This window comes from Talpa europaea, assembly GCF_964194135.1.
Source record: "Talpa europaea genome assembly, chromosome: 9".
Lineage (NCBI taxonomy): Eukaryota > Metazoa > Chordata > Mammalia > Eulipotyphla > Talpidae > Talpa > Talpa europaea.
Window position 1 is genome coordinate 14,878,015 of NC_140076.1, and position 12,069 is coordinate 14,890,083.

Below are 12,069 nucleotides of genomic sequence, written 5' to 3' on the forward strand. Positions count from 1 at the left end.
GAGGTTTGAGGTATATGAGATGAGAAAATTTTAGGTCATTTGGGGCCACATATTTTTGGTTTTGTTTTTGCTTTGGAGCCATGGTCAGGGAAGTCACAATCTTAGACTGCCAGCTTTCGAAAGTTCCTCCTGCTCTTGAAGACAAGCAAGGACCAACAGCCTGGGGGCATGGGAGTGCTGCGCTCACAAACCCTGAGCAGGCTGCCCCTGCTCCTGCCTCAGCCAGACTGGGGAAGTGACCCAGGCATCAGGATTTGCCCCCAGGGGGCAGGGAGCTGGTGTATTAAAAACTAGAATATGCAGATAATGATCTACTGATTGAAGAGGCATGAACCATGTACACTGAGTGCCCCCCTCAGCAATCGCCCAGGTGGGGGAAATGAAACCCATCGGGGTCGTTTTTTTGACTAAGGGCATGATTTCAAAACTCTCACACATAGGAAGTCACAAAATTTACTTACCAATCTCCGAAACGGGGAGACAGTCGTCTGTCCCAGGTCCCAGGTAGAGGGCAGGGTAGCTGGCCCCCATTACTTAGCAGGTGGCAGAGGTGGAGGTCACCAACTTTTCTCGTGCTCATGGCTAAGTGGCAATGGTAAAAGGTGCCCCAGGAAAAGCCAAGTGGGAACTTGTGGCAGGAATCCTGATTAAAATGTCCAGATTCTGGCTAAGTCACTTTATATTTATTAACAACATATATTGGGGGGCATCAGAGTCTTTAATTATAAAAGTATATATTTTAGGGGCCTCCCTGGTGGCTCAGGGGTTAAGTCTCAGTGCTACCACTGCAACAGCCCACCATGACAGCCTGAGTTTGATCCCCGGCCAGGGAGCTACCCACATGGCACAGCAGACCTCTCCTAGCTCACCCGCTGCTCCCCTCAGCAGTGTATTTCAGCCAATCTGCCTGTTCTGCTCTCCACTCTGTCTCTGGTGAATCCTCTCACTACCACCCCGCACTTCTGGCCTACACCTCAGTTCTTGTATGCATAAATAAAAATAAATATTTAAATAAAAAATAAAAGTATACATTTTCATCCTTGAAACTTGGAAAGTAATAGCCATATATATTACAGGCCTCTGAGACCAGGCTTTGTTACTTATTAATTGGCTCTTCCTGCCTAAGCTATTTCACAGTGCTAAACCTCAGTTGTTGTATCTGCAAAAATAGAGATATTAACAGAACCTACCTAACAGAATTATTGTGCAAGTTAAGTTTCTCATAAGATTGTTATGTTGTTAGGTGTTGTCCAGAAACAATGGACAAAACGTGAGTCTAATTTCACCTAGATGTTATTTTTCTGATGTCTCTTTCTCAGTCTCTATCTTAGAAGTTTATGGAAATCTTAAGTCTCCAAGTTTATGAAACACTTAAGTATTGAGAGGACACTGGAGGCCAATCTGTCTGGCTTCAGCGCTCATCTAGGATTTCCCTGAGGCTCCTGGGATGCAGGCCCCCTGGTCTCTCTCTGCTTGACGCCACCTGGGGATGGACGCTCACTGCCTGGTGACAAAGGGAAGACCCTGGACCAAGAGGAGGGAGGTCCCGAGTAAGGCTCTTTCTGGGGCTGTTTTTCCCACATGTGAGATGAGGAGGTAGACACCAGCCCTGGAGTTAGATGACTCTGGAAGTCTCCATTCTCAAGAATGAACAAAGTCCACTTTGCTTTTAGGTCATTTCTTAAAAGACTCATCAACTAGGACCCCTTTAGGGCTAAAGACTTTGAGTCCTTGCAGCTCAGCTGAAAAAGTCAATACTAAAGAAGAGGAGGGCCTCTCAGCCTGATGGTTCCCCCAGAGTAAGAACCTAGTTCTTCCCCCCGCCCCGCCACCCTGTATTTCCTGCCCACCACCACCACCTTGGAGGGGGCCCATCAGCTCTGGTTTAGTCTTTTATAGCCTCGCGTGACATCTGAGTCCTGCCTCCGCCCTTCTCAAGTGATCATGTTCTTTCCTAAGTTCAGACCTCACCCTCCAGTGGAACATCTTCCTTTCTCCCTTGCCCATACCACCTGGGAACATCACTTTTGATCCTTTAAGAACCTGCTCAAATGTCCATCCTCACAGATGCCCCCAAACCCTGCACGCAGGGAGTGCGTGCTGCTAGCCCAGCTGCCAGTGTAGGCTTTTCTTTTTCTTTTTCTTTTTTTTTTTATAGAGGCATGTTTTATTTATTTATTTGTTTGTTTGTTTGTTTGTTTGTTTATACAAGCACTGGGTACAGTGAGAAGCGCGGGAGGGTGAGCGAATTCACCAGAGCCAGAGCGGGGAGCAGAGCAGGCAGAAGGACCGAAGTACACTGCTGAGGGGAGCAGTGGGTGGAGAGGTGGCAGGAGAGGTCTGCGCGCCATGTGGGACCCTCCTCCGGTGGCCCGGGAGCAGCCAGGGATCGAACCGGTGCCGCAGAGGCCGTGGGCAGCTTCGCAACCCAGTGCTCAACCGCTGAGCCACCGGGGAGGCCCCAGTGTAGGCTTTTCATTCAGTTTTTGTGGTTATTTCCGTATGCATCTCCCTCCTGGACTATCAACTCCTCAAGTCAATAAATTGCCTGGACTGCATGGGCAGATAGACGGATGGAGCTGTGCCTTGGAATGCTCCATGTTCTGTTGGATCACAGCCCTCTAGGTGGGGAGGGAAGATGCCAGGCAGAGCCCTCTTCATTTCTCTCTGTTGAATTCCACCCTGTCACAAACAAGGCTATCTTGAGCACCTGCCTCATGTAGTTTTGTGAGAGGCCCTGGCGATATCAGATACCCTGTGAGACTAGGCAGTAAAAGGGGTGCCCAGGTCCCTCTTGTTCTGCAGGTCTCAACACAAAACTTTCCTAGCAGTCTTCCCTGAACACTTACCTACAGTATATTCTTCTGTCATTCCTCTTTTCTCATATTTCTGCTTGATTTCTTCAAAGCATTTATTGAGGCAGTCAATGCCTCTTCCCCACAGCACCACCGCCTTGGGTGGGGCCCTCGCCACCTCTAGTTCAGCATAACCTCCAAGGCTGTCGTGTTATGACCACCGCAGCATGGTCTTCAGGAAAGTCTCCTGACTCTTCATTCTCTAATAAGAACAATTTGACGTTTTTACTGCTGAGCTCAGATAATCTACCATTTTATTAATGCAATTGTCCAGAATCGGGAAGGGGTTTTGGACAAATAGGTCAGTCTGTCTTCTGCTTCATTCATTTACTGATACAGCAAGAGCAGAAGCTGGGCACAGTTCAGGGGGACAGCTTCAGTGATGCATCCTGAGCAGACAACATGCTTGGTGCATCACCACATGGCTAGGACGTCCCCTGTGCTGCCCCTCTCCTCCTCCTTGGTCTGCTGCTATTCTTTGTTCGTGTCTTGAAAGATGGCTTCCAAGTCCTCCTTGCTGAGATTTAGTTCTGCCACAAGAGCACGACGCTCCTGCAGAGCCTGGGCCAGCTGTTGGTGCAAGTCCCCGTCCCTTGCTCTTCCTCCAAATTCTGGAGGAATTTCCTCTTCCTGGAAAGTCTCCTCCAGCTGCTCCCTCTGGCCCTCTGCTGGGCCTGCTCTGCACACAGTGGGGAATGGAAGTCCTGTGGTTCCTGCTCCACTGTCATAATTTTTTTTAAAAGATGTATTTATTTATGCAGACAAGAACTGGGGTACAGGCGAGAAGTGTAGGGGTGAGAGGATTCACCAACGACAGAGTGGGGAACAGAACAGGGGGATTGACCGAAGAACACTGCTGAGGGGAGCAGCAGGCGAGTCAGGAGAGGTCTGCTGCACCATGGGGGTTGCTCCCTGGCTGGGGATCAAACATGTGCTGCAGTGGCTGCAGATAGCTTCATAGGTTGCGTCTTAACCCTTTGCACCACCAGGGAGGCCCCATCATCATAATTTTTTTGATCTTGTGCTATATGTCTTAGAATTTATTAAGCATTGCTACTTTAAGTTTGGTAATTCCACAATCTGGAATAACTATTCCCATTATCTGTTGTTTCGTGTGTGTTTGGTCTTGTCCTTTATTTCTGTGAGGGCTGAGCTCTTGTTTCCTGTTCAGCTGTCCCTGACATTCACTCCGTGTCACCTTTGGTGCTGTACTGCAATAAAGAGGTGACAAAAGAGGGCCTCCCTGGTGGTGCAGCGGTTGAGCGCTGGGTTGCGAAGCTGCCCGCAGCCTCTGCAGCGCCGGTTCGATCCCCGCTGCTCCCCGGCCGCCAGAGGAGGGTCCCACATGGCGCGCAGACCTCTCCTGCCGCCCGCTGCTCCCCTCAGCAGTGTGCTTCCGTCCTTCTGCCTGCTCTGCTCCCCGCTCTGGCTCTGGTGAATTCTCTCACCCTCCCGCGTTTCTGACTGTACCCAGTGCTTGTATAAATAAATAAATCTTTAAAAAAAAAAAAAAAGAGGTGACAAAGGACCAGACCATATTCTTAGTGGACTCAATCTCTAGAGAGTGGAGGTCAAGAGATGGGGCTGTCGAAACACCAAAGAAGAATTCCTTCTCTTTCGAGGAGTCTCTTGGAGGGTAGAAAGCTTCTGAGCTAAGTAAGGCTTGAAGCACAAATAAGAGTTTACCAGGTAAAATAATTGGAGGAGTTTCCTTGCAGAGAAAGTACATGGGGTGTAAAAGAGCCTCGGGCAGTTGAGGAGATGCAAATTGGAGGCGGCTGAGGGTTAGAGTGTGGTGTGGTGTGGATGGGCAAGGGGGGGTGATGTTATGGAACCCAAAATGCAACAGTGGGGAGAAAGGCAGGGGCCGTGATGTGACACTAAGGAGTCTGGCCTTAGTCTCTCCCTGGGGAGAGTTGTATGGACAGAGACTTCCCAGCTTGCCAGTTAAAGCCCAGAAGTCGGGTTTGGAGAAGGAGTAGAGTAGGACACAGATGTTAAGTTATAGATTAGGTTCTACCATTAACCTACCCTTCTTGAGTCCTCGGTTTTCCCATCTGTCAAATGGGAGTTTCCCTGGGCTCTTCAAGCTTTGTGACCAGCCTTGGTCTGTCCAGATGTCAAGACACAATGAAAATTGCTCAGCATGCAAGAGAAGAAAAGTGTGAAGTTTCTTCTCTCAAGTACTGACAGATCCCACATATCCCTCCACACCCCAAGTCCTGATGACCCTTAAAAACCTCCCAGCACCTCAGGACCCCTGTCCCCCACTCATAATTTAGGCTCACTGCTGCACCTCACCCTGCAGTGACCTTCAGGGCTAATGGCTGTTGCCATGGTCCCTGAGGTCCGGCGTGGGAAAGGAACCATGCGTGCAGGGGGAGAACAGCAAACTCCCTAAGATGCAGAAAAGCGGATGCCTGTTAAGAGATAAGGGCCTCCCTGGTGGCGCAGCGGTTGAGCGCTGGGTTGCGAAGCTGCCCGCAGCCTCCACAGCGCCAGTTGGATCCCCGGCTGCTCCCCGGCCACCAGAGGAGGGTCCCACATGGCGCGCAGACCTCTCCTGCTGCCCGCTGCTCCCCTCAGCAGTGTCCTTCGGTCCTTCTGCCTGCTCTGCTCCCCGCTCTGGCTCTGGTGAATTCTCTCACCCTCCCGCGCTTCTGACTGTACCCAGCGCTTGTATAGAGAAATAAATAAATCTTCAAAAAATAAAATAAAATCTTTTCTTTTCCCGGTCTAAAAAGGTCATTGATTGCTGATTAAAAAAAACATATGTAATCTAATAACTAGGCTAATTCAAATGAAACGTTACTAAACTCTGTGTAATAATAGAATTGTTAGTTTTATGATTTCTCTGTTGTGTCCTTGGCTTTGTTAGCTTTAATCTTAATGAAAAAATATTACTTTGTGAAAAGGATATTCACCCATGCTAATTAATAAATAAGTTAGTGGTAGTGAGTAGTTATTAAAACAAAAAAGTAATTGCATAGAACAAAAGAAAGGATTAATAGCCTCTCTACTCAGAAATGTAGCTAGGTCCAGATGGAACTTCGGACATAGGTCACTGCCCTGTCAATGATGAGCTAAACCTATGAGCCAGCTGGTTTAGTTCACTGATAACCGATCCTCTGCCTTTAGAAAAACATATATATACTGACCACTGACTCAAATTAAATCGCACTCAGATTTTCACTCTCTTGAAGTGTGTCTGTGTGTCATCTATTCGCCGACTCCCTGACCACCCCGCGCAATCTCTCAACCCTGAGACGGCCTCATCATCCACTGCTGTGCTGGTCCACGGCAGCTCACCCCACAGCAGAGGTTCAGAATGTAGAAATGAAGTTTCCGAGGTTTGCAAGACAATCTTTGCAACTCTGAGTCAGGCATTTAAGTGTCTTCACACGTACTCCCAGCATGGAGAAAAGAGAGCGCAGCAGTCCCCGGACTTGGTTTTTCTGGCTGCTTCTAGGTGAGAGGTGAGAAGACAGTCAGGGCGATGGAGCCAACTGTCAGCCAAGCAACCCTGGACTTCAATACAGGCTTCCTGTCTCCTCTCAGAACCTTGTCTCCTGTCAGAGCCCTGTCTTCCTGTCAGAGCCCTGTCTTCCCGTCAGAGTCCTGCCTACCTGTCAGAGCCCCTCCAGCACCCCTCCCTCCCCAGCTCTCATGAACCCACCCCCCCAAGCAGTCACCCCACAGGAACATCAAGACAACTGAGCTTTGAGTCAAGGGCCAGGAGACCCCCTTCTGGAAGAGGAGGTCGTGGAGGGCTCCCTGCATTTCCTCCCTGCACGCCCCCTCCCAGGGGCCTCAAAACTCCCGCCCCCTCCCTCCCTCTCCACTTCCTGGCTTTCCTCGCCGTCTTGTCTTTCACTTCTTTTTCATCTTTCTTCTTAGCCAGGGCGAGAGGCCCTACGGCCCACTGAGATTTTTCCTATACTTTCAATACAAGCCCCAACATGGTAGAAGGGAAGTGAAAGGGGATTTTTTTTTAGTATTTGGCATGTAAATAAGGCACAATAGACCCGGGAAGGGAGAAAGCCCGAGAATGGCATGGCTGCAAAGACGGGGGGGGGGGGGGTGGGGGGGGGGTGGGGGGGGGTGGGGGGGGGCGAGGTTCCATGCCTGGCTGTGGCTCCAGACTGGGATTCAAGTTCCTACCTGGGACTTAATATCTAATCCTGTTTCTTCATCAGGGAAAAGGGGGATAATTATACACCCCCTGCACAGCCTGGCTGAGAGAAGTGACAGAGGATGAAGAATGGCCTTTGCGCTTCACCTCCTAGCCCCACTCCTGGCCGGGACTGTCTTCAGGGCCATCGCTGCCCCCAGCCCCCTTCCACTGCAGCTGCCTCCCCTGCTCTTCTACTGGCTCCCCCTTCACCCCCCTCGATTCAGACAAACCATCTGCTATTTTCTTGACCCAAAGTGCTAGCCCGGACTGAAGAAACTTAAGGAATGATCCGCTTCAGCCTTCTCACTTGAAATGAGAAAACTGGAGGCCTCGAGGGAATGGGCCACCCCAGAAGCTAGGCCTCCTGATTCCAAAAATACAAGGATCCTACCTTTCCCCAGACATCCACCACCTCTCCTAGAGCTTAATGTTTTGTTGTTGTTGTTGTTGTTGTTTTAATTTTTTAAGTGCATATGTTTTTTTAAAAGGATACTTGACCTTGATGACTTTTTTTTTTTTTTTAAAGATTTATTTATTTATTTATACAAGCACTGGGTACAGCCAGAAGCGCGGGAGGGTGAGAGAATTCACCAGAGCCAGAGCGGGGAGCAGAACAGGCAGAAGGACCGAAGGACACTGCTGAGGGGAGCAGCGGGCGGCAGGAGAGGTCTGCACGTGCCCGGTGGCCGAGGATCGAACCGGCGCTGCAGAGGCTGTGGACAGCTTCACAGCCCAGCGCTCAACCTCTGCGCCACCAGGGGAGGCCCAAGTGCATATTTTTTTAAGTGCAAACTTTTTTAAATTTTTTTAAAAGATTTATTTATTTTTATACAAGAGCTGGGGTACAGGCCAGAGATGCGGGGGGTGAGAGGACTCACCAGAGGCAGAATGGGGAGCAGAACAGGCAGATTGACTGAAATACACTGCTGAGGGGAGCAGCAGGTGCAACAGGAGACAGGAGAGATCTGCCCCGCCATGTGGGAATGTCCCTGGCTGGCCAGGAATCGAACCCGCGCTGCACAGGCTGCGGACAGCTTCACAGCGCTGCTCTCAACCCGCTGAGCCACCGGAGCTTAATGATCCCCAGCCCTCTTCTGAACCTGCGGAGCCCTCCTCCACCTCATCCTGAGACCTAAATCTACCCCAGCCTTTTCTCCTTCAGCAACTCCCTCTGCCCCATCTTTTTTTTTTTTTTTAAATAGAGGCATATTTTTATTTATTTGTTTGTTTGTTTTGTTTATACAAGCACTGGGTACTGTCAGAAGCACGGGAGGGTGAGAGATTCACCAGAGCCAGAGCGGAGAGCAGAGCAGGCAGAAGGACCGAAGTACACTGCTGAGGGGAGCAGCGGGCGGCAGGAGGGGTCTGCGCGCCATGTGGGACCCTCCTCCGTGCCCCATCTTCTTTTAATGCTTTCAATCCTCCAGCAGCTCTTGTTAGAGGCTCGGAGAGGTCACTTCTGGTCCTGCATCTCAGAGTAGGCAGGTGATTCAGCTCTGATTCTGCATGGCTGCAAGCCCAAAGCCCCATTTACTGCCCCAGAGCTACCCCCAGGGTGTGCCCACCTCCCACCCCCTGGGATTTGGCTCAGTCCCTTTCCAGAAGTCATAACCAGGCAGAGCTGTATAAGAGAAGAAAAATAATTTCCCCACTACCCTTCTAGGTTCTTGGCAGAGACATTCCCTGTAATCAAAGACAGATTAAGAGGAGAAAACACAGAAGTTTGATTGCTGTCGACCTCCTGTATACATGGGAGAGGCCAGGGAAACAGAGTCACTCTGAAATGGCCCAGCTGAAATACAGCCAAACACCAAAGATGTCGGCGGGGAGGGGAGGGCCCTGTGGGAGGTCACCAGGAAGGGCACAGCCGCCAGGGTAGGGCCCCAGGCAGATTTAAGTCCCTGCCTCCTCATAGGTGGGTTCCCAGAGATTTGCTCATCTTTTTTCTGGAGGGGAGACCCCTCCAAATGGAAAGTTCCCTTAAATATGAAAACGTCTCTTGTGCAAAAGTAACTTGTACTTATTTTCAGGACTTTTTCCTGTGTCTGCTGTTTCTTAAAAATTTAGCCTAAAATAATCCTTATGTCAGAGTCACGTTGGAGTGTCAAACTCTGCTTCCCTCCGGAACCTAGTGCATGAAATCCTCACCCCCAAGAGCTCTGTAAAAAGGAAGCAACCTCACCCCACCCATGCACAGGTCCTCCTTCCTCCCCTTCCACCCCGCCTACTGTTTAAAAAAGCAGACAAGGCTAAAGAGGCGCCCAAACGCCCTGCTCCTCTCCAATCGCTGCCATCCAGAGCACCGTGCGGTCCAGCCCAGCCAAGATGAAGCGGGTCTTCTTCCTCCTGCTCACCATCAGCCTCCTGCTTATGATTCAGGTAAGAGCAGCCCCCAGAGCACCCAGCTCCACTGTCCAGGATCCCCAGACCAGCCTGGCTCGGAGGGAGGGGCTCCTGGGCACCCAGCCTTCTCCCTGAGAGCAGGGCCTTGGCGGGGAACCAAGCGCTGGGGGGAGAGGGAGTCTGGCTCCTAGTTTTCCAGCCCGTCTGGGTGGGATCAGACTGCTCAAGGCTCCCCCTGAGCAGATGCCCACGCCCAAGTCTGGGGAGCACTTAACAGAGAGCTGGGCCTGGGGAGACACCACAGGGTGCTGCAGAGTGACAGGCTTGGGGAGACAGCCACGAAGTGGGGCGGCATCAACCCACATGATCCTGTGGGGAGCAGGCCAGGAGACTTTCCAGGGCTTCTTGCTCTGGCTCAGGAAGTGGCCACCACCCCCTAGGGGAGACGCCTAAGTGTTTGGGATCACAAAGAAGATAGAAATCCCCTGCCCCAGAACAGCTGGGGCCTCAAAATCAACTGCACTTCCAGGAGGCAGCAGTTTCGGCAGCACCCCATGTGCCCTGAGCTCTAGGCAGTATAGATGGGAGCCGCCCGGCTCTTGATCAGGAACAGCCTGTTCACAGAAAAGCCTGTTCAGCGTCACGAGCCGCTTGTCACAGCCCGGTGGAGCGTTGAGCACATTTTGACCACTGCCTGCCATTTTCTTGGGAAGGAAGTCGCACCCCTCCCACCTGCTCCTCCAGCCACTAGCACTGAGGCTGGTGCCAGCGTTGCCACTGTGAACGCCATGACCGTGAGGCTGAGGAGGAGAAAACTAAGGCTCAGAGCGGCACCACTACTGGCCCAGCTAGTCAGGTCACAGCCTCCCCTGCCTCTTGCGGAATGGAGAAGCGGGTGGCCTGGTGGAAGCAAAAGGAAGATTCTGTGAAGGTTGGGCCAGGGACCACCTATCTTTGTCTAGGCAAGCAGCAGCCGGCGTGTCCCCACAGGACCTTGCTCACAGGGGACAGAGAAGTGGGTGTTCTGGTATCAGGAGAGGTGAATTGTGTATCTAACCAACAAACAGAAGATTCAAAAGCCCCCTGAGCTCGTCCACTTTTCCTCTTGCAGATGTACACTGGAGTCTTAGGAAATGGAACCACCCGCACCAGCAGCACCGCCACCACCAAGAAACCCAGCTCCGGGGCCCCGGCACTCAGCAGCCTGGGTTGGGGCAGTCTTCTCCTCTTGACCAACACTTTCCTCCAACTCCTCTACCTTAGCTGAGGTGGCACGCCTCAGCCCCAGCCCTGTGTCCCCTAGACAGCTGCCACCATCTATCACTAGGACGAGAAGCCCCCAAGCCCTTGGGAGGGATGCATGCCAGCGATGAAGAGGTTGCAGAATTGACACGCAGAGCTTGGGGTCAGCGGCCCGTGCGGATGTGCAGGCACACACACCCTCCCCCTGGGAGGCAATAAAGTTGTCTGTACCAGCAGTGGGAGCCTGTGTGGTCACTGGAATCTCCAGCGCCCTCCCCAGCCCCAGGTTTGCAGCTGCACCAGCGTGCCTCCTAAACCCCCATCAGGAGGAGGGGGCCCCAGAACCCAAATGCTGAGAGCCCCTCCCATCGCCTCACCTGGCAAGGAGGAGGCCCGGCGCCCGCCATCCTCACCATCCCCTCTAGTGGCATTTGCTGCCCCCCTCCATGTTTGGGAATGATGACCCCAGAGACGTCCCTTCCCCTAGACCACAGGCATCTCTAGCTGAGAGGCTCAGAATGGCTCCGGATGCGGTTGCTGGGTGTCTTCAGAATGACCCATTCAGAGGGATCCGCCATCTTATGGAGTCCCAGCTTCACAAGGCCCCCTTCGTGCTCACAATTCCAACCACAGGGGCTGAGAAGGATGAAGGGGCAGCTGTCCACCTTCCCCCCAAAATTTCCCCCCACACCCCCCAGAGCTGAAGGGCAAACAGCTGCTCTAGCCATTCACTCCTAATCCTCCTGGGTTTGGGATGGTGGCACTGGGATCTGCAGGGGGGGAAGCAAACCTGCAAGAGCCTTGACCATCTCTGCCTCCTCCTTGAGGGCCTCACGGGCCTCAGGGGCCTTCTGACTGGGGACAGGGGGAGCTGCTCTTTTGTGCCCTGCTCTCTTTGAGTGGGTAAGGGACCCAGCCTCCCTGTCCTGACCCAACCAGAGTTGGGGGAGATTGGGAGGAGCCCTGGGAGGCAAGGCCTTCAGGACCGGCTGCCACTGCCCTCTCTGCCACCCACTGTGGCCCCATGACAACAAACTTGCAAGTTTTCACCCCTGGACTGTGTGCATTCCTGGAGCACTTTTCCTCTGCCGCCCTCTAGCTCCACTGGCCCCTTCCCGCCTTCCACAGCTCAGCCAAGGGTCCCCTCCTCCAGGCAGCCTGCTCTGTACCTAAGTAGGTTAGGCCATTCCTCTCCCACTTCCATTTTTACCCCATCATTGACGATATCGCCCGACTTGTCATGATCCTCCACTGGACTAGGAGTTCCCTCAGGGCGGGGGCCACGGGGATGGGTTCATGTTTGTGTCTCAAAGCCCAATGGGGCGCGCTCCCAGAACACCTCCTCAGGGGTGACTCCACCTCCTCAGGGGTGACGCCACACTCACCAGTTTGTCTGCTCCCGGGGCGCCCTCTGGTGGCAGAGGGAAGCCTTACACCTCAGCCCCAGGAGCAGAA

The 12,069-nt window shown here is 52.4% G+C and overlaps 1 long non-coding RNA gene across 1 annotated transcript; it reads left to right on the top strand.

Annotated features, from left to right (window-relative positions):
* Window positions 1–9,289: 9,289 nt before the first annotated feature.
* On the top strand, window positions 9,290–10,850 carry LOC311177422. Its single transcript, XR_014617081.1, has 2 exons — window positions 9,290–9,408; window positions 10,484–10,850. It is a non-coding gene; the product is annotated as an uncharacterized lncRNA (long non-coding RNA).
* The last annotated feature ends 1,219 nt before the right edge of the window (window positions 10,851–12,069 follow it).